Source organism: Heptranchias perlo, chromosome 1 (assembly GCF_035084215.1).
Source record: "Heptranchias perlo isolate sHepPer1 chromosome 1, sHepPer1.hap1, whole genome shotgun sequence".
In the NCBI taxonomy this organism is placed as follows: domain Eukaryota; kingdom Metazoa; phylum Chordata; class Chondrichthyes; order Hexanchiformes; family Hexanchidae; genus Heptranchias; species Heptranchias perlo.
Window position 1 is genome coordinate 173,082,862 of NC_090325.1, and position 21,536 is coordinate 173,104,397.

Below are 21,536 nucleotides of genomic sequence, written 5' to 3' on the forward strand. Positions count from 1 at the left end.
TTTTTACCTGCCCCCAACCCAACCGTTCGTGGGGTTAAAATTTAACCCAAGGCCTCCTTTCAAAATCTTTGGCTGGGAAGGGAAGCAAATATTCACCTACCAGTCCCCCTACACATTATCCTTTTTGCAGATCTCCAGAAAGGATAAACAGTAGTTTATGTGGAAAAAAACTATACTCTTATTGACAGACACACTGACGATGCCCTGAACCTGTTGGCTCTCCCCCTTGCTATGGCACAGCAAATCATGTCCTTCAGCAGCTTGTTGAAATGTTCCACATCATGAAATATTATTTCTTCTTTTACCTCCAGGATCCTGTCTCTATCCTCAAAATCCAATTCAAACAAATATGGAACTGAAGGGTCAGCTCAAAGGCCTACAATCTATATACATCATTATCACTGCTCCACCCACCCTTTCCTGTCCTGGACTGAGTACTAGTGATACTGTGGCCAAAAGAGTACTACATCCCTGCACACATTCTGTGTGTGCACACCCACATCTCCTGCCCTTCTGCATGGAGGTCCTGAAGACTACTCTAACTATAGACTACCTCACCCTACTGCCAGGTCCAACTGAAGCATATATGGCATGCTAACAACAGGGTAAGGAGAGCCTGCTACTTGTAGGCTAGCACATTTTTCACTGGTAGCATCATGAAGATGAATCCTGCAGCTCTGTCTCAACCGAACACCCCTTCAACAAACATATGACTGGCTAAAGCACCTAAGGGACCAACCACCTTCCTATGCAGCTGTGGAAGGAGGAGGTACGGGTGCTCTTTCTGTTGGCATACTCTATCAACCCCTCTGAGCCCTATAAATGAAGGAGCATGGGATCACTTGATCCATTAATAGTTTCCAGCACTCCACCATGCCTATAAACTTCATCAGGGAGCAAGCATTGCCCAAACTCTGCTCAATCTAAACCCCCTGCCAGGGAAAGGCCTCAGCTGTGTCAGGGAGTAATACCACCCAAATATATCAAATGGTGTCAAAACTTCAATATATGTATCTGCAAGTACTATGTATTTTTAATGTAGCATTTATTTTGTACGATGATCTGAGAAAGTGTGCAACTTTTGTACAACCCACTACAAAAAATTGTACACTCATGTTGTACAGTCATGGAATAAATATTAAACTGTATTAGGATCATATCATGCAACAGTACAGTAAAATCTGTACTGATAAGTTTGTCATTTTAGTAGTCATGTTTTCTCATAACCAACAATTATTATTATTACATTAAATGGAACATTTGATTAAGTACCAACCTGCCAACATGGTCGTATAGTTAATTAAAACTATAGTTAACAATGTAAGTTCAGTGAATCGAACCCACACCTAGATAAAGCAAGAAACTCAAACTAAAGTAACTCCTTTCAGTAAACTGTCTTCAACAATAACCTGCCCTAAACAACCATTAGTAGCTTAATCTCAGAATATGATGGGTTTCATCATCCTTTGCTGCTTATAATGGATAAACGTTTCATGAATTAATAATTGTAGTTTGTATGTGTCCTGCTGTTTCACTGTCAAAAGCCTGTCTGACAGTGTGAAATCTGCATCAAGTATTTTGATTCTTAGCTATTAAAATGCAAAATGTGTGAAGAGATAAGTGCATCCTTCAGTTAAATTAGATTCAATGACTGTACTAATTTATTTCCCTTTTATTTGGCCTTTATAAAAATTGACTATGATTTTGATGAAGGATATTATAAGAATGCAGAATGAAAAACATCTGCTGATGGAATACCATGGCATAGTTTTATCAAGGACAGTGAATAATTCATAAATATTACTATCACGTGAAGCACTAAATCCAGTATTGAGTGAACTATAGCGAGCTCTGAGCTGTTCAAAGCATTACCATGAAATGGATTTATTGTGTAAACCACTCACCATGAACTACATCTATATAATGGAACAGAAATTTGAAATATTTGTGCAATCAATTTTGCCTAAATTCTCAAAACATCATGATCTAATTAGCAGTAATACTTTCGTTAAAAAAGACTTGCATTTATGTAGCGCCTTTCACAATCTCAGGACATGCCTTTATAGCCAATGAAGTACTCTTGAAGTGTAGTAACTGCTGTAATGTAGGGAACACAACAGCCAATTTGCGCACAGCAAGATCCCACAAACAATGTGAAAATGACCAGATAATCTTTTTTTCAGTGCTGTTGGTTGAGAGATAAATATTGGTCAGGATACTGGGGAGAACTTCCCTGCTCTTCTTTGAAATAGTGCAATTTCTTTAAATAATTACTTTATTTCCTTTGTAGAAGTGTAAGGTAGATAATGGGGAAAATTTTTGTCTTCACCCCATGGGCAATAATCAGGTGGAACTGACACCCATTTGTTATCAAAGGGATGAAAATTGAATGGTTTCTATAAAAGGCGGAAAGATATGCTCTGCCAGCTTACTGGCCAAGTGTCAAACGTGAAAATTTACCCCAGTGTGTCCTTACGTTATTACAGTAATAAAACTACTTGCACATCAGGAATAGCTACATCATTCTAATTTTTAAAAAATTGTTTTTGTGAATTCTGTGCTCGTTAAGGTGAGGGGTGTCGGTGTTGGTGGTGGGGAGGTAGCACACTTCTCATTTCAGGCATCCAGTGTATTCAAATATTCCCAGGTCAGACATAGCCTGCTTAGATGCAGTGTAAAGCTGCTCCATCAGTGTGCCTCCATTCCAATTTCACACAAACAACTTTCTATTCCCCACAACAGTCATGCTGTGGCCTCTTTAAGATACCAAATTAGAAGCAGTTTGGTGCTGTCAGATTAGTAGCTAGAAAAATATATTTTGTACAGCAGTTGCCCCTCCCTGTTGTAACTGCCAAACCCCTTGCCTGATTATGGGTGAGCCTTTCAACTTTGATTTGGGGGGGGGGGGGTGTAAATCGGGTGGTAGCTGATCCACTACCGCTCATTTTACACACTTGCTGAAGTTGAAATTTTCGTACTATTGGTTCACCATTTCTTTGGGGCTTGTGTGCACTAATATTACACATTAGCCTTGAAATTACTATTGGTGATACTAATGGTTGAACACTTTGGCCTGGAAATTCATATCCTGCACCTGAACGAGTAGGCCTGAGGGGCACCTGATATTGGGGCTTGGGCCTCATTTAAATGAGATCGGCGAGCTGCGGACACCTGCTGAGTATCCCCAGGAAGCTCACTGGTGAAGAGGCTTCGAATTTCGGGCCACTGCGTCATGAGCAGTGGCCCTCGAGTAAGTCTTTAAAGGGGAAGCAAAGGCGATTGGGAAAAGGAGGGCGATTGGGAGGGGGGTTGATTTGAACATTGGGACAGGGTCGAGGCGGCGATTGGGAGGGGTTGAGGCGGCGATCGAGAGGGAGTCAAGGCACTGATCAGAAGAGGGGTTTGCTGGAAACATCTGACGAGCATCAAAAAATATTTTTTATGGCACTTCTTGGGCATCAGCAAGAGCACGATTGCTCTACCTGTGTCTCGATGCAAATCCTCCTCCCTTCAATAAGGGGTCTGTCCACCACCCCCCCCAACCCCAGGATTGGCCCAGCCCTCCCCTTTAATCCTTTGCCGCAGGCCTGTGCTCTGTGGATGACCTGCCGGATCGTCCACCCTCAAAATGGCCAGCTGCCTATCGTCACTACAAAAGCATAGGCCTTACCATCAAAATGGTTCAGGTGTCTGGCTGACTAAATTGGGTGAATGTTCCAATCACTCTGCCCACAATCCACCCCATGTACACCGAAAATAAAAATCAAACCCCTCTGTAATTAAAATTTCTAAACTGTATCTGGATTCTGAATGAAGTACTGATGTGGAAGAAAAGAAAAAAGGCACTGCACACAGAAGTTTTTAAAAACTGTTTCCTCATAGCAGTTGATAGATAACGCAGGTTAAAATAAAAATTGTATTGTTTCTCCCATACATACCAAATTTTGACAGTGAGGCAATGTGCTGGCCCACGGTGCAGACTCACTTGCGCTGGCACCTCAAAAGGGCAGCTGCACTGAATTTTACAATCAAAGTCTCTTCTACTTAAATAGGCTACTGCCACAGGAAAGCTTACCCAGAGAGCTTGGTTTGTAGACCACTTGGCTGGGGAGTACAAAATTGATGAAGCAGCAGCTCACTAAGGGCTGCAGCTTGGCACAAGAGTGGAAGTTGCAGTGGTGGCAGGAAAGTGGACTGCTTGATCATAACACTACAGTGGAAATATGTGGGCAGCATTGGTTCTTTTGATGCTGAAGATTTGGAGGTCTTGCCGCAAGAGGCGCACCAAAGCAGGGCGAGCTTTTCGGGCCTGAATATTGCTGGTTGAGTCAAAGCCATCACCCAGGCCCCACCCCCCCTCCCCACCCGACTGCAAATGAAGAGGTTTGCTGATATTAGGAGGAAGGTGCAGGTAAGTGTGTTCCTCATTTTTGCTCACATTTTCTTAAGGGGTTCATTGAGCATGGCACAAACCTAATATGGGAACTTCTGCTCTCTGAGGTGTACAAAATTATGAGGGGCACAGATAGGATGGATACGAAGGAGCTTTTTCCCTTCGTTGAGGGTTCCATAACAAGGGGACATAGATTCAAGGTAAAAGGCGGGAGGTTTAGAGGGGATTTGAGAAAGAACTTTTTCACCCAGAGGGTGGTTGGAGTCTGGAACTCACTGCCTGAAAGGGTTGTGGAGGCAGGAACCCTCACAACATTCAAGAAGCATTTGGATGAGCACTTGAAATGCCATAGCATACAAGGCTACGGACCAAATGCTGGAATATGGGATTAGAGTAGACAGGGCTGATGGCCGGCGCGGACACGATGGGCCGAAGGGCCTCTATCCGTGCTGTATGACTCTATGACTCTATGACTCTGGGAAGTACCATTTGAAGCATGGTACACACCGTTACCATTTTGCATACGATCTTTCATTGTGCACAAGCTGCATGGCACAATTTTCTTGAAGGTGGTGATGATGAATAAGTAACAGCTACCAGGTGCTGAAGTGTCCAGGGTGAAGTCCTCCTCTGCTTGTAGAAGGTTTCTCAGTGGAATCAGCAGCCACTGATGTAAAGGATAGTCCTGATCTCCTAATGACCATCCATCCAGTATATCTGCTCCTTCACATGATGCACAATGAAGGTATCATGGCTATTTCCTGGACAACAGTCACTACTGTGCATCATGATGTTTCTGTGGTCGATAACACCTGAGACTGAGTGCAAACTGTCTCTATTCATCACGACCATAGTGTTGATGTGAAGAGCCCCGATGCCCATTCTGTTGCTGTCTATGACTCCTTGCACTCGAGGGAATCCTGCCATCCAGTGAAAGCTGTGCATCCTGTCCAACTGATGCCTCCTTTCCACAGGTAAAGGTATATCAAGGTGTTGACCTTTGGAAACATAATAGCTCATTTGCTTGATGCATGTGTACACTGCAGACTACTTGATGTGGCAGATGTCCCCTGGGGTGGTTTGGAAGAACCCAGTAGCACGAAAGTTTCATGCTGTGGTAACCTTCACTTGTACGGGTAGAAGCATCTTTGATGCAGAAGTTGTTTGCAGTTAACTGTGAAGAATATGGCACAACTCAGTGGCAGCCTATCTTGTGAAGGCACAGAAGACAGGTCTTCTATGACATAGGAACAGGAGTAGGCCATCCAGCTCCTCGAGCCTGTTCTGCCATTCAATTAGATCATGGCTGATCTGTATCTTAACTCCATTTACACACCTTGATTCTGTAACCCTTAATGCCATTGCCTAACAAAAATCTATCAATCTCAGTTTTGAAATTTTCAACTGACCTTGCCTCAACAGCTTGTTGGGGGGGTGGGGGAGGGAGTTCCAGATTTTCACTATCCTTTGTATGAAGGATTGCTTTCTGAAATCACCCCTGAATAGTCTAGCTCTAATTTTAAGGTTATGTCCTCTTGTTTTGTACTCCCCCACCAGAGGAAACAGTTTCTCTCTATCTCCCCTTTAATCATCTTAAACACCTCAATTAGATCACCCCTTAATCTTTTATATTCAAGGGAATACAAGCCTAGTCTATGCAACATGTCCTCATAATTTAACCCTTTTAGCCCCGGTATCATTCTGGTGAATCTGTGCTGCACTTCCTCCAAGGCCAGTATATCCTTCCTAAGGTGCAATTCCAAGAACTGAATGCAGTACTCCAGATGGGGTCTAACTAGAGCTCTGTATAGCTGTAACATAAATTCCACCCCTTTGTATTCCAGCCCTCTTGAAATAAAGGTCAACATTCCATTATATTATATTTTGAACCTGCCTGATAGCTTTTAGTGATTTCTGTATTTGGGCCCCTAAATCTCTCTGCTCATACAAAGTTCCTAGCTTCTCGCCATTTAGAAAATACTCTGATCTAACTTTCTTAGGTCCAAACTGGATGACCTCATACTTTCCCACATTGAACTCCGTCTACCACATGTTTGAGTACATGCAGAGAGGTAATAACAGTATCCTACAAAAGCCTTGGGGGTTGTTGCATCTGCACTAGTTGACCCCTCACAAGCTTCTTTGCCTGATGTCAATTGTACAGCATGTGAGGAAACCCCAAAGGTATACCCATCCTCACCTCTTTGTATGGTGCAGTATCAATGACAGCAGCAACCACGAATTTCAAAGTCAGCAGCAACCAAAAATATGAAGCTAAGCATTGGCAAGGAAATAAACCCAAAAATGCTCCACTGACGCCTGTGTTAGCAGGCTAACTTTGTGGAGGACATCATAGCCAAGCTTGATTCTGTCCATGGGATGTTTTCATATGCTAAAGATGCTGGGGTAAAAAATTGGTCATGGCCCGTTTTTGGCACACACCCTACCTGGAAGGCCCGAGGATAACCCGAAATTGGGCCTCAGGCCTCACTTCAATAATTTGGGCAGCAGCCCTCCGGTAAGTCGTGGGAAAGGGGCGGAGGAAGGACAAGGGGAGGAGGTCCAATGGTGGGCCAACAGCAGCTCTTAGGAGTGATGTTGAGCTGGGAGGAGCAACTGCTCTTATTGGTTCCAAAGAAACTTTAAAAAAAAAATGACTGGTGGTTTGGTGTTTAGGTTAGAGACCGCTCAAGTATCCTGAACGGAACCGGCCCGGAGCCTGCTCATTGCTCAACAATACACCGGGTACGGTAGCATAGTGGTTATGTTACTAGACTAGTAATCCAGAGGCCTGGACTAATAATCCGGAGTCATGAGTTCAAATCCTGCCATGGCAGCTGGTGAATTTAAATTCAATTAATTAAATAAAATCTGGAATTAAAAAAACTAATATCAGTAATGGTGGCCATGAAACTACTGGATTGTCGTAAAGACCCATCTGGTTCACTCATGCTCTTTAGTGAAGGAAACCTGACGTCCTTACCCGGTGTGGTCTACATGTGACTCCAGACCCACAGCAATATGGTTGATCCTTAATTGCCCTCTGAAATGGCCCAGCAAGCCGCTCAGTTGTAAAATCTCGCTAAGAAAAGTCATAATAAGAATAAAACCGGACGGACGACCCGGCATCGGACACGACAAAGGCAAACCAAGCCCAGTCGAGCCTGCAACGTCCTCCTCATTAACATCTGGGGACTTGTGCAAAAATTGGGAGAGCTGTCCCACAGACTAGTCAAGCAACAGCCTGACATAGCCATACTCACGGAATCATACCTTTCAGCCAACGTCCCAGACTCTTCCATCACCATCCCTGGGTATGTCCTGTCCCACTGGCAGGATGGACCCACCAGAGGTGGCGGTACAGTGATATACAGTCAGGAGGGAGTGGCCCTGGGAGTCCTCAACATTGACTCCGGACCTCATGAAATCTCATGGCATCAGATCAAACACCTACCGTCCTCCCTCAGCTGACGAATCAGTCCTCCTCCATGTTGAGCACCACTTGGAGGAAGCACTGAGGGTAGCACGGGCACAGAATGTACTCTGGGTGGGGGACTTCAATGTCCATCACCAAGAGTGGCTCGGTAGCACCACTACTGACCGAGCTGGCCGAGTCCTGAAGGACATAGCTGCCAGACTGGGCCTGCGGCAGGTGGTGAGTGAACCAACTTGAGGGAAAAACTTACTTGACCTCGTCCTCACCAATCTACCTTTTGCAGATGCATCTGTCCATGACATCATTGGTAGGAGTGACCACTGCACAGTTCTCGTGGAGACGAAGTCCCGTCTTCGCACTGAGGACACCATCCAACGTGTTGTGTGGCACTAACACCGTGCTAAATGGGATAGATTCAGAACAGATCTAGCAGCTCAAAACTGGGCATCCATGAGGTGCTGTGGGCCATCAGCAGCAGCAGAATTGTATTCCCGCACAATCTGTAACCTCATGGCCCTGCATATTCCTCACTCTACCATTACCAAGCCAGGGGATCAAACCTGGTTCAATGAGGAGTGCAGAAGAGCATGCCAGGAGCAGCACCAGGCGTACCTAAAAATGAGGTGCCAACCTGGTGAAGCTACAACTCAGGACTACATGCATGCTAAACAGCGGAAGCAACATGCTATAGACAGAGCTAAGCAATTCCACAACCAATGGATCAGATCAAAGCTCTGCAGTCCTGCCACATCCAGTTGTGAATGGTGGTGGACAATTAAACAACTAACGGGAGGAGGAGGCTCCATGAACATCCCCTTCCTCAATGATGGCGGAATCCAGCACGTGAGTGCAAAAGACAAGCCTGAAGTGTTTGCAACCATCTTCAGCCAGAAGTGCCGATTGGATGATCCATCTCGGCCTCCTCCCAATATCCCTACCATCACTGAAGCCAGTCTTCAGCCAATTCTATTCACTCCACGTGATATCAAGAAACGGCTGAATGCACTGGATACAGCAAAGGCTATTGGCCCCGACAGCATCCCGGCTGTAGTGATGAAGACTTGTGCTGAAAAACTAGCCACGCCTCTAGCCAAACTGTTCCAGTACAGCTACAACACTGGCATCTACTCGACAATGTGGAAAATTGCCCAGGTATGTCCTGTCCACAAAAGGCAGGACAAATCCAATCCGGCCAATTACCACCCCATCAGTCTACTCTCAATCATCAGCAAAGTGATGGAAGGTGTCGCCGACAGTGTTATCAAGCGGCACTTACTCACCAATAACCTGCTCACCGATGCTCAGTTTGGGTTCCGCCAGGACCACTCGGTCCAGACCTCATTACAGCCTTGGTCCAAACATGGACAAAAGAGCTAAATTCCAGAGGTGAGGTAAGAGTGACTGCCCTTGACATCAAGGCAGCATTTGACCGAGTGTGGCACCAAGGAGCCCTAGTAAAATTGAAGTCAATGGGAATCAGGGGGAAAACTCTCCAGTGGCTGGAGTCATACCTAGCACAAAGGAAGATGGTAGTGTTTGTTGCAGGCCAATCATCTCAGCCCCAGGACATTGCTGCAGGAGTTCCTCAGGGCAGTGTCCTAGGCCCAACCATCTTCAGCTGCTTCATCAATGACCTTCCCTCCATTTTTAAGGTCAGAAATGGGGATGTTCGCTGATGATTGCACAGTGTTCAGTTCCATTCGCAACCCCTCAGATAATGAAGCAGTCTGTGCCCACATGCAGTGAAATCTGGACAACATTCAGGCTTGGGCTGATACGTGGCAAGTAAGATTAGCGCCAGACAAGTGCCAGGCAATGACCATCTCCAACAAGAGAGAATCTAACCACCTCCCCTTGACATTCAACAGCATTACCATTGCCGAATCCCCCACCATCAACAAATGGGGGTCACCATTGACCGGAAACTTAACTGGGCCAGCCACATAAATACTGTGGCTACAAGAGCAGGTCAGAGGCTGGGTATTCTGCGGCGAGTGACTCACCTCCTGACTCCCCAAAGCCTTTCCACCATCTACAAGGCACAAGTCAGGAGTGTGATGGAATACTCTCCACTTGCCTGGATGAGTGCATCTCCAACAACACTCAAGAATCTCGACACCATCCAGGACAAAGCAGCCCACGTGATTGGCACCCCATCCACCACCCTAATCATTCACTCCCTTCACCACCGGCGCACTGTGGCTGCAGTGTGTACCAACCACAGAATGCATAGAAGCAACTAGCCAAGGCTTCTTCGACAGCACCTCCCAAACCCGCGACCTCTACCACCTAGAAGGACAAGGGCAGCAGGCACGTGGGAACAACACCACCTGCACGTTCCCCTCCAAGTCACACACGATCCCGACTTGGAAATATATCGCCGTTCCTTCATCGTCGCTGGGTCAAAATCCTGGAACTCCCTTCCTAACAGCACTGTGGGAGAACCTTCACCACACGGACTGCAGTGGTTCAAGAAGGCGGCTCACCACCACCTTCTCAAGGGCAATTAGGGATAGGCAATAAATGCTGGCCTCGCCAGCGACACCCACATCCCATGAACGAATAAAAAAAATTAGTGCAGGGGTCCTGAAACAGGCCCCTCAGTTACATTATGTAAGGGGCCTAATGCCTGTTTCAAGCAGGCACCACGGGCTCTGTGAACCTGTACATGCCAATATGGCAGCATCAGCACCTCTGGTGCTGTTCGGAGACAAGACGTTACTACCCGAAACTGTCACTCGTTGTGCCCATTTTATGCCCTGAAAACAGCAGTATGAGGTCCAATTTTTACCCTGCTACGGAAATGAAAGTTATTGTTTTTGTTGTTGTTGATCTCACCCAACATCTGCACGCATGCATTTTCCAGCAATCAGGAGCAGAAACTGGCTAATTTTTATTGACTGGGAGCACTGAGGCCAAGTGTAGCAGTCCAACTACTTTAGTTGAGATCAGCTAATTCAGATTGGGAACGAAACTCCCTATTATTTACTCTTCTAATGATGCTGACCCATACTTTGTCAATGTAACATGATGTGGATGGAATGTTTTTGCTAAAATTAATTTTCTTTTTCTTTGATAATAAATGTATTAGTTCCATTTTGTTGAAATGTGGCCTACTGTGTCATGTCACACCCACAATTTTGTGTGTTTATTGTCACAGTGAGTCACATCGGGTCAAATATAACCAGTGTGGAGTGCCTTTTAAAATCAAAATTCTAAAGTTAAAAGAACCTTCACAGCCAGCCTGCTGCACCACATTTTTATTTCTGAGGACTAAACTGTCCCATCAGCTCCTTTCCATTATTAGAAACTATACAGCAGTTGGGCGGCCAGCGAGCACATCTCCATGCATGTGTATAACCAGCACTTGCTATTTATATTCTTGTTAAAAGGTAATGCTCCTAATACTCCTGCACTTGTGGGAGTCTAAAGTGTAAAATTAAGATGTCACGCTGCTCGAGGACTTGCTTTTTCACAGTACACAGCAGCCTCGATAACACCCCATCAGCAATATTACAAGGGGAAAGCCACATGCATGGATAGCTTTGCAGTGTTCAAGGACATTGGAGAGGAAAGGGGTATTGGAGATGGGGCAGTAGTTTGTAAGGACAGAGGGGTCAAGGGTATGTTTTTTGAAAACGGGCATGCTGATGGATAGTTTTGAAAGGGAGTGGGGCAGTGCCTAAAGAGAGGGAACCCATACAATGTTAGCTTGCATGAAGGCCAGGAAGAAAAATTGGTGGTCAGGGGTTTGGTGGGAGTGGGACTGTGATATTGCAGCTTAGCATGGTCAACTGTATCAATTGCTGCAGAGAGACTGATGAGCTCAAGGAACAATGACACACCGTGGTCAAAGTCATTGAGGATGTCATTCATGACTTTGATCATGGCCACCTCGGTGCTGTGAGAAGTGCAAAAGGCAAATTGGGATAATTCAAACACAAAGAGATAGAAATTGGTCCTTATTGCATTCATTTTACAGGTGTAAAATGGGCGCAAAAGGGTCCAATTTGGGGTGCAAAGTCCTGCGCCCAATGGACGCCTGAAAACATTCGATCCAAAATTGCGTCAGCCCATTTTTCAGGCGTCCGCCTAAAACGGGCATTCGGCCCATTGCATGTGCTACTGAGGGACCTAACCCCTGCTTAAGGATCCCTACAAGAAATTGGGCTGCTCTGAGCACAGCAGGCATTCATGACATGGATGCATCTTAGCCAGTGGCCGCCATCAATAAGGTAAGTGAAATTTTTTTTTTCAAATTTACATTCAGCTCACCCTGAACATTTAGATAAGGCTCGACCAATTTCTTAAAATCCTCGCGCCTCAATCTTCGGGCTCAGGGAACGTTCCCTGCACCCAATTACTGCATTAAAAACAGCTTAAAGGAATTTCTAGGCTAAAGTTTTGGGAGAGATGAGTATGGACCTAGGAAGCAATGACATACTTAAGGACCTCAGGGAGGAAAACAAAGGTAGAGTTGGAGCAGAAGCTTGAGAAAACGAATGGGTCAAGGAGGGGTGCTGACAGTGGTTTTGAAAGGAAAAGGAATGGTGACTGAGGACATTGGGCCAGGAGGGTTAGCTGAGTGGGCAGGGAATCAAGAGAAGTGGGTATCATGGAAGACGCAAGCTTCGATAGGCATGAGGGGGATAGGAATAAACTTCAGAGTCTGTTTCTTGGATAATAAACCTCTGTTGCAGATGAAAAAATGATTGACAGGGAAATCAAGGCTCGAGGGTTAGGAGACTGGGGGAAGTTCAGGAGCCAGGGTGTAGCAGCAGAAGCAGCGTATGGATAGTCTCAATCTTAGAGACAACGGAGTCTATGAGCTCTTTGCACTTTGTATTGGAGGTGAGGGTGGGGGGAGCAAGGGAAAGGGGAATTGGTGGTGAGGAAAAGGAGCTTGGGTTGTCCTTACCCCCGCCCCCCAAGATAATCTTGGAGGGCAAGGATGGTTTTGACTGAAGAAAGTGAGGAACAGCAATGCTGAGACATGGTTGAGACAAATCTAGCAATGAATGACTAGGCCACTGCACTAAAGTTTGAAGCACTCAGGGTTGAGGAAACAAAGGTGGGGACTGTACCAATGAGAACAGCGGTGATGGGAGATGTTGATTGATTTGCTGGACACAGGGTCATCCAAGGCAGAGGTGAGGGAATAGTCAACAATAACTGGGATGTTGTGATGGGTGGAGGACCAAAGGAGAGGGAGCCGGGAAGCAAGCAATATGATCATGTAAAATTTACGCTGATAGATTCCCTGACTAAACATTTGCTCTCAAGCTCTTCCCGTCAATAACCAGAGAACGGATTTAAGATCATTGAGAACCAGAGGGGAGATTATAGTATCATTGTATGGTACAGCACAGAAGGAGGCCATTCAGCCCATCGTGCCTGTGCCAACTCTGAAAGAGCTATCTAATTAGTCCCACTCCCCTGTTCTTTCCCCATAGCCCTGTAATTTTTTTCCCTTCAAGTATTTATCCAATTCCCTTTTGAAAGTTACTTTTGAATCTGTTTCCACCACCCTTTCAGGCAGTGCATTCCAGATCATAACAACTCGCTGCATAAAAAAATGTTTCTTCATGTCGCCTCTGGTCCTTTTGCCAATCACCTTAAATCTGTGTCCTCTGGTTACCGGCCCTTCTGCCACTGGAAACAGTTTCTCCTTATTTACTCTATTAAAACCATTCATGATTTTGAACACCACTTTCAAAACTCCTTTTAACCTGCTCTGCTCTAAGGACAACAAATCCAGCTTCTCCGGTCTCTCCACATAACTGAAGTCCTTCATCCCTGCTACCATTTTAGTAAATCTCTTCTCCATCCTCTCTAAGACCTTGACAACCTTCCTAAAGTGTGGTGCCCAAAATTGAACACAATACGCCAACTGAGGCCTAACCAGTGTCTTATAAAGATTTAGCATATCTTCCTTGCTATTCCCTTTATTTATAAAGCCAAGGATCCCATATGCTTTTTTAATGCCCTTCTCAACTTGTCCTGCCACCTTCAAAGATTTGTGTACATACACCCCCAGGTCTCTATGTTTCTGCATTTCCTTTAAAATTGTACCGTTTAGTTTATATTGCCTCTCCTCGTTCTTCCTACCAAAATGTATCACTTCACACTTGTCTCCGTTAAATTTCACCAGTCTGTCTATGTCCTCTTGAAGTCTGTTACTATACTTCACATTGTTTAATACATTTCCGAGTTTTGTGTCATCTGCAAACTTTGAAATTATACCCTCTATACCCAAGTACAGGACATTAATATATATCAAAAAGAGCAGTGGTCCTAATACCGACCCCAGGAGAACAGCATTGTATACTTCCCTCCAGTCTGAAAAATAACTGTTCACCACTACTCTCTGCTTTCTGTCCCTTAGCCAATTTTGTATCCACGCTGCCAATGTCCCTTTAATCCCATGGGCCTTAATTTTTCTAACAAGATGAGGAGAAATTTTTTAACGCAGTGAATTGTTAGGATCTGGAATGTCGGAAAGGGTGGTGAAAGCAGAACCAATAATAACTTTCAAAAGTTTGAAAGGAATTGGATATATACTTGAGAAGGAAAAATTTGCAGGGCTATGGGGAAAGAGGAGGGGAGTGAGATGAATAACATGGAATTTTACAGCACAGAAACAGGCCATTCTGCCCAACAGGTCTATGCCAGTATTTATGCTCCACACGAGCCTCCTCCCACCTTATTTCATCTTACCATATCAACATATCCTTCTATTCCTTTCTCCGTCATGTACTTATCTAGCTTCCCCTTAAATGCATCTATGCTATTTGCCTCAACCACTCCGTTCCACATTCTCACCACTCTCTGAGTAAAGAAGATTCTCCTGAATTCCTTATTGGATTTATTAGTCACTATCTCATATTTATGGCCCCTAGTTTTGGACTCCCCCACAAGTGGAAACGTCTTCTCTACATCTAACCTATCGAACTCGTCATAATTTTGAAGACCTCCATCAGGTCACCTCTTTGTCTACTCTTTTCCAGAGAAAAGAGCCCTAGCCTGTTCAGTCTTTCCTGATATTTGTACCCTCTCAGTTCTGGTGTTATCCTTGTAATTCTATTTTGCACTTTCTCCAGTGCTTCTATATCCTTTTTGTAATATGGAGACCAGAAGTGCACAGTACTCTTAAGGTGGTCTGACCAAGGTTCTATATAAGTTTTACATAACTTCTCTGCTTTTGAATTCTATTCCTCTAGAAATTAATCCCAGTGCTTTGTTTGCACTTTTTGTGGCTTTGTTAACCTGCATTGTTACTTTTAATGATTTGTGAACCTATACCCCTAGATCCCTTTGCGCCTCTACCCCGTTTAGAGTCTTATTTTCAAGGAGCAGGTAGCCTCCTTATTCCTCCTACCAAAATGCATCCCTTCACACTTATCTATATTGAAATTCATTTGCCATTTACAGGCCCATTCTACAAGTTTGATAATGTCTTCCTGTATTTTGTTGCAGTCTTCCTCAGTATTAACCATACCCTCCAATTTGGTGTCATCCACAAATTTTGATATTGTACTTCCAATTCCCGAGTTCAAATCATTTATGTAGCGAACAACAGTGGTCCCAGCACTGATCCCTGTGGAACACCACTTCCCACCTTCCGCCAGTCTGAGTAACTACCTTTAACCCCTACTGTCTGTTTTCTATTTTGTAGCCAGCTTGCTATCCATTCTTTTACTTACCTTATCGAAGACCTTTTGAATGTCCATGTACGTTACATCCACTTTATTACCCTTGTTTGCTCTTCCTATTACTTCTTCAAAGACTTCAAAATGGTTGGTCGAGCATGACTTTCTCTTTTGAAATCCATGCTGACTATTCTTTATTATATTTTTGGTTGCTAATTGGATAGCTCTTTCAAAAAGCAGGCACAGGCATGATGATTCTAAACATAGGACAGTGTGAACAGGAGTAGGCCATTCTGCCCTTTCTCATTCTGTTAGATCATGGATGATCTGTACTTCAACTCCATTAACATGCCCTTTCTCCAAATCCCTTACCCTTACCTAACAAAAATCTATCGATCCCAGTCTTGAAAATCTCAACAGGAACAGGAGTAGGTCATTCAGCCTAGCAATTTCATTGAAAGTTCAAATGGATACTCCAGAGAAAGCTTACAGAAACTATGGCCTAGAAATTCAATGGCATCCATTTTTCAGGCGCAAAATGGGCACCTAATCATCCAATATGATGGGAGGAGCACGTGGACTCATTGCGCCACCCACCATATTGGTAAAGGCAGAAAAAGAGGCATCAAGGGCCTGTGCCTGAAACAGACATTAGCCCCCTATATGCAAATAGGCGGCCAACCACCTTTTGAGGCCCCCTTTGTAAAATTTGGTGGCCCTGAAAGCAGGCGGCACTAGGCTGGCTGTGTTCAGGAAAACGTGGTCAACACGTGGCCTAAACAGCGGTCCATAAAGGGATGGAGGTCGACCCCAAAACGGTAAGCTTAAAAAAAACATTTACCTGAACGTGGAGCCGGGAGATGCAAGAGTTCTCCTCCCGGCAATGCCGAAGACCGTTGCCAACCCTACTCGGCCCTCTCCCGATTGCTGGGTTCCTCCCTCCCAATCACTGCTCCCTTCCCTCTCTCCAGATCGCTTAACCCCCTGTCCTAGGACCTATCTTACATAGAATTACAAAGATCGTACAGCACAGAAACAGGCCATTTGGCCCAACAGATCCATGCCAGTGTTTATGTTCCACACGAGCCTCCTCCCTCCCTACTTTATCTAACCCTATCAGTATATGCTTTTATTCCTTTCTCCCTCGTGTTTATCTAGCTTCCCCTTAAATGCATCTATGCTAGTCGCCTCAACTACTCCTTGTGATAGAGAGTTCTACATTCTAACCACTTTCAAAAAAGAAGTTTCTCCTGAATTCCCTATTGGATTTATTAGTCACTATCTTATATTTATGGCCCCCAGTTTTGGACGCCCCCACAAGTGGAAACATCGTCTCTACGTCTAACCTATCGAAACCTTCATAATTTTAAAGACCTCCATCAGGTCACCCCTTAGTTTTTGCTTTTCTAGAGAAAAGAGGCCCAGCCTGCTCATTCTTTCCTAATAGGTGTAACCTCTCAGTTCTGGTATCACCTAGTAAGTCTCTTTTGTACCTTCTCCAGTGCCTCTGTATCCTTTTTATAATATGGAAACCAGAGCTGTTCACAGTACTCCAAATGTGGTCTAACCAAGCTTCTATACAAGTTTAACATGACTTCCCTGCTTTTCAATTTTATCCCTCTAGAAATGAAACCCAGTGCTTGGTTTACTTTTCTTATGACCTTATTAACCTTCGTCGCTACTTTTAGTGATTTGTGTATCTGTACCACCAGATCCTTATGCTCCTCTACCCCATTTAGGCTCTTAGGGGGAAAAATTGGATAAGGGTCCATTCTGGGTGATGGCAAACAAGATGCAAATTTGGTCCCCAGGAGCACTTACCTGCAACCAGCATTCCTTTCCAGGCTTTGCATGTGGAATGAATGCAATTTGCACTTTCCACCACCAGAGGGAGCTCCATCTCTTAAAGGGAGGATGTTTTTTTGAAATCTCTTAAAGGTAGCTTGCACCTGTTATTTGATGAAAATAACAGTCTACTGTCTGCATGGAGTCTGAACAGAGATCAGACATCACACACATAAAATGCAGATACATATCCCATCCCTATGTTTACGTACTGATGAGTTATGTTAAAATATTGAATAAAGGTTGCGCATTACTAAATCCCACATCCTCCTATCTGCTGATCTGAGTTGGTACGCCTGTGAGAGTGCATGCACCAAGGTTCTCTGCTGATGCAGTAGAGACTTTGGGTGCAAGAGGTGGACAGATAGAGGGACATCCTATATCCACAGTGCAGGGGGTGGGGGGGGGCAAGATGCCCTCCAGACGTATACTCAAAAGACAGTGGGAGGCAGGGGGGGACGAAGTCAATGACAGGCGCACAACATCATGAACATGGATGCAGTGCAGGAAGAAGTTCAGTGCTTTGACATGAGTGGGCAAGGTGAGTGAGGTCAACTGTCAAGTGGCGTCTCCTAACAACTGCACCACGCACTACACCCCCCATCCCCCACATACCAATAAACTCTTTCCATCAGTACTCAACTCTTCCAATCAGATGCTTCTTCCCGCCCTTACACATTATCACTGTTTCAAGCCGCCTACCCGCAACTCACAGGCCACTATGCCCCCCAATTTTACGTCGTCCGCAAATTTTGAAATTGTACTTCAGATTCCCGAGTCCAAATCATTAATGTAAATTGTGAACAACAGTAAGTTCCAGCACCGATCCCTGTGGAACATCGCTTCCCAACTTTTGCCAGTCTAAGTAAACTACCTTTAACCCCTACTCCTCTGTTTTCTGTTTTGTATCCAGCTTGCTATCCATTCTGCTACTTGTCCCCTGACTCCACATGCTCTGACCTTAGTCATGAGTCTACTATGCAGTACTTTATCAAAGGCCTTTTGAAAATCCAAATATATTACATCTACTACATTACCCTTGTCTACCTTTTCTGTTACTTCTTCAAAGAATTCAATAAGGTTGGTCAAGCATGACCTCCCCTTTTGAAATCCATGCTGACTATTCTTTTTTATATTTTCGGTTTCTAGATGTTTTTCTATTACATCTTTGAGTATAGATTCCATTATCTTTTGTACCACCTACGTTAAACTAATTGATCTATAGTTCACTGGACTGGTTCTAGCTCCCTTTTTAAAATACAGGAATCATATTAGCTGTCCGGCAGTCCTCTGGCACTATTCCCTTTTGTAATGAATTTTTGTGTGTATATATAGGGTAATAGTGCCTCTTCTATCTCTTCCCTAGCTTCTTTTAATATGCGTGGATGCAATTCATCCGGACCAGAGGTTCTATCCTCTCTAAGATTGATTATTTATCAATTATCTCCCCCTTTCTATCTTAAATGTCTTTATATCATTTTTGATCTCTTCTTCTAATCTCATGCCGACCACGTTAGTCTCCCTGGTAAATACTGAGGCAAAGTAGTTATTTAATATTCCTGCCATTTCACTGTCATTACCTGTGAGTGGCCTGATTTTTCTTTTGTTATTTATGTGTCTGTAGAGTACTACTTTTTATATTCCTTGATAATTTAATTTTGTAGTTTCTCTTTGCCTTCCCAATTGTTTTTTTTAACTTCTTTCCTAATCTTTTTGTATTCCCTTTTGCCATCCTCTCCTTTGTTGTCTATGTACTTTAGTGTATGGTTTTTTCTTTAGTTCCAGTTTTGCCTTTATTTCTTTATTCATCCATTGTGTATCATTACTGGCTAGTTCTTGCTTTTTAGTGGGATATATTTCTCCTGGACTCTATTGATCACCGTTTTAAATGTTTCCTACTGCTGTTCTTTTTTTTGTTTATCAGTAAGTTTTTCCAGTTTATTTTCCCTCGTTCCATTCACATCTCCTGAAAATCAGCTTTTTTTCCCAATTTATTACTTTGATCTTTGTTTTTTTTATTCGTTCATGGGATGTGGGTGTCGCTGGCGAGGCCAGCATTTATTGCCCATCCCTAAATGTCCTTGAGAAGGTGGTGGTGAGCCGCCTTCTTAAACCGCTGCAGTCCGTGTGGTGAAGGTTCTCCCACAGTGCTGTTAGGAAGGGAGTTCCAGGATTTTGACCCAGCGACGATGAAGGAACGGCGATATATTTTCAAGTCGGGAATGGTATGTGACTTGGAGGGGAACGTGCAGGTGGTGTTGTTCCCATTTGCCTGCTGCCCTTGTCTTTCTAGGTGGTAGAGGTCGCAGGTGTGGGAGGTGCTGTCGACGAAGCCTTGGCAAGTTGCTGCATTGCATCCTGTGGATGGTACACACTGCAGCCACAGTGTGCCGGAGGTGAAGGGAGTGAATGTTTAGGGTGATGGATGGGGTGCCAATCACGCAGGCTGCTTTGTCCTGGATGGTGTCGAGCTTCTTGAGTGTTGTTGGAGCTGCACTCATCCAGGCAAGTGGAGAGTATCCATCACACTCCTGATTTGTGCCTTGTAGATGGTGGAAAGGCTTTGGGGAGTCAGGAGGTGAGTCACTCGCCGCAGAATACCCAGCCTCTGACCTGCTCTCGTAGCCACAGTATTTATATGGCTGGTCCAGTTAAGTTTCTGGTCAATGGTGACACCCAGGATGTTGATGGTGGGGGATTCGGCAATGGTAATGCCGTTGAATGTCAAGGGGAGGTGGTTAGACTCTCTCTTGTTGGAAATGGTCATTGCTTGGCACTTGTCTGGCGCAAATGTTACTTGCCACTTATCAGTCCAAGCCTGGATGTTGTCCAAGTCTTGCTGCATGCGGGCACGGACTGCTTCATTATCTGACGGGTTGCGAATGCAACTGAACACTGTGCAGTCATCAGCGAACATCCCCATTTCTGACCTTATGATGGAGGGAAGGTCATTGATGAAGCAGCTGAAGATGGTTGGGCCAAGGACACTGCCCTGAAGAACTCCTGCAGCAATGACCTGGGGCTGTGATGATTGGCCTCCAACAACCACTACCATCTTCCTTTGTGCTAGGTATGACTCCAGCCACTGGAGAGTTTTCCCCCTGATTCCCATTGACTTGAATTTTACTGGGGCTCCTTGGTGCCACACTCGGTCAAATGCTGCCTTGATGTCAAGGGCAGTCACTCTCACCTCACCTCTGGAATTCAGCTCTTTTGTCCATGTTTGGACCAAGGCTGTAATGAGGTCTGGAGCCGAGTGGTCCTGGCGGAACCCAAACTGAGCATCGGTGAGCAGGTTATTGGTGAGTAAGTGCCGCTTGATAGCACTGTCGACGACACCTTCCATCACTCTGCCGATGACTGAGAGTAGGCTGATGGGGCAATAATTGGCTGGATTGGATTTGTCCTGCCTTTTGTGGACAGGACATACCTGGGCAATTTTCCACATTGTCGGGTAGATGCCAGTGTTGTAGCTGTACTGGAACAGTTTGGCTAGAGGCGCGGCTAGTTCTGGAGCACAAGTCTTCAGCACTACAGCCGGGATGTTGTCGGGGCCAATAGCCTTTGCAGTATCCAGTGCACTCAGCCGTTTCTTGATATCACTTGGAGTGAATCGAATTGGCTGAAGACTGGCTTCTGTGATGGTGGGGATATTGAGAGTAGGCCGAGATGGATCATCCACTCGGCACTTCTGGCTGAAGATGGTTGCAAACGCTTCAGCCTTGTCTTTTGCACTCACATGCTGGACTCCGCCATCATTGAGGAAGGGGATGTTTACAGAGCCTCCTCCTCCCATTAGTTGTTTAATTGTCCACCACCATTCACGGCTGGATGTGGCAGGACTGCAGAGCTTTGGTCTGATCTTATCTTACTTATGTCCCTCTCAATCTTCATCTTAAGCCTCATTAAGATAAAGAAGATAAAGATTGTGATCGCTATTGCCTAGATGGTCCGCTATGCTTACTTTTCTTATCTGTTCTGGTTCATTTTCCATTACTAGATCCAGCAGTGCTTCCTCTCTTGTTGGGCTTTTTACATACTGGGTAAGGAAGGAGTCCTGCACACATTGTAAAAACTCCATTCCATATAACCCTTTACCTGCCTCTTCTTACCAGTTGATTTGAGGATAGGTAAAATCTCCCATGGTTATTATTCTATGAGCTTTACTAATTTCACACATTTGCATACATATTTCTTCCTCCACCACCTTTCC

General features: G+C 44.7%; 1 long non-coding RNA gene across 2 annotated transcripts in view; it reads left to right on the top strand.

Moving 5' to 3' along the window:
• Positions 1-1,418, top strand: part of LOC137302428 (uncharacterized) — a 55,082-nt gene extending 53,664 nt beyond the window's left edge. For both annotated transcript variants that reach the window (XR_010958459.1, XR_010958461.1), the window contains exon 3: positions 312-1,418. This is a non-coding gene — a long non-coding RNA (uncharacterized lncRNA). The remainder of the gene's footprint in view (positions 1-311) is intronic.
• Positions 1,419-21,536: the final 20,118 nt, after the last annotated feature.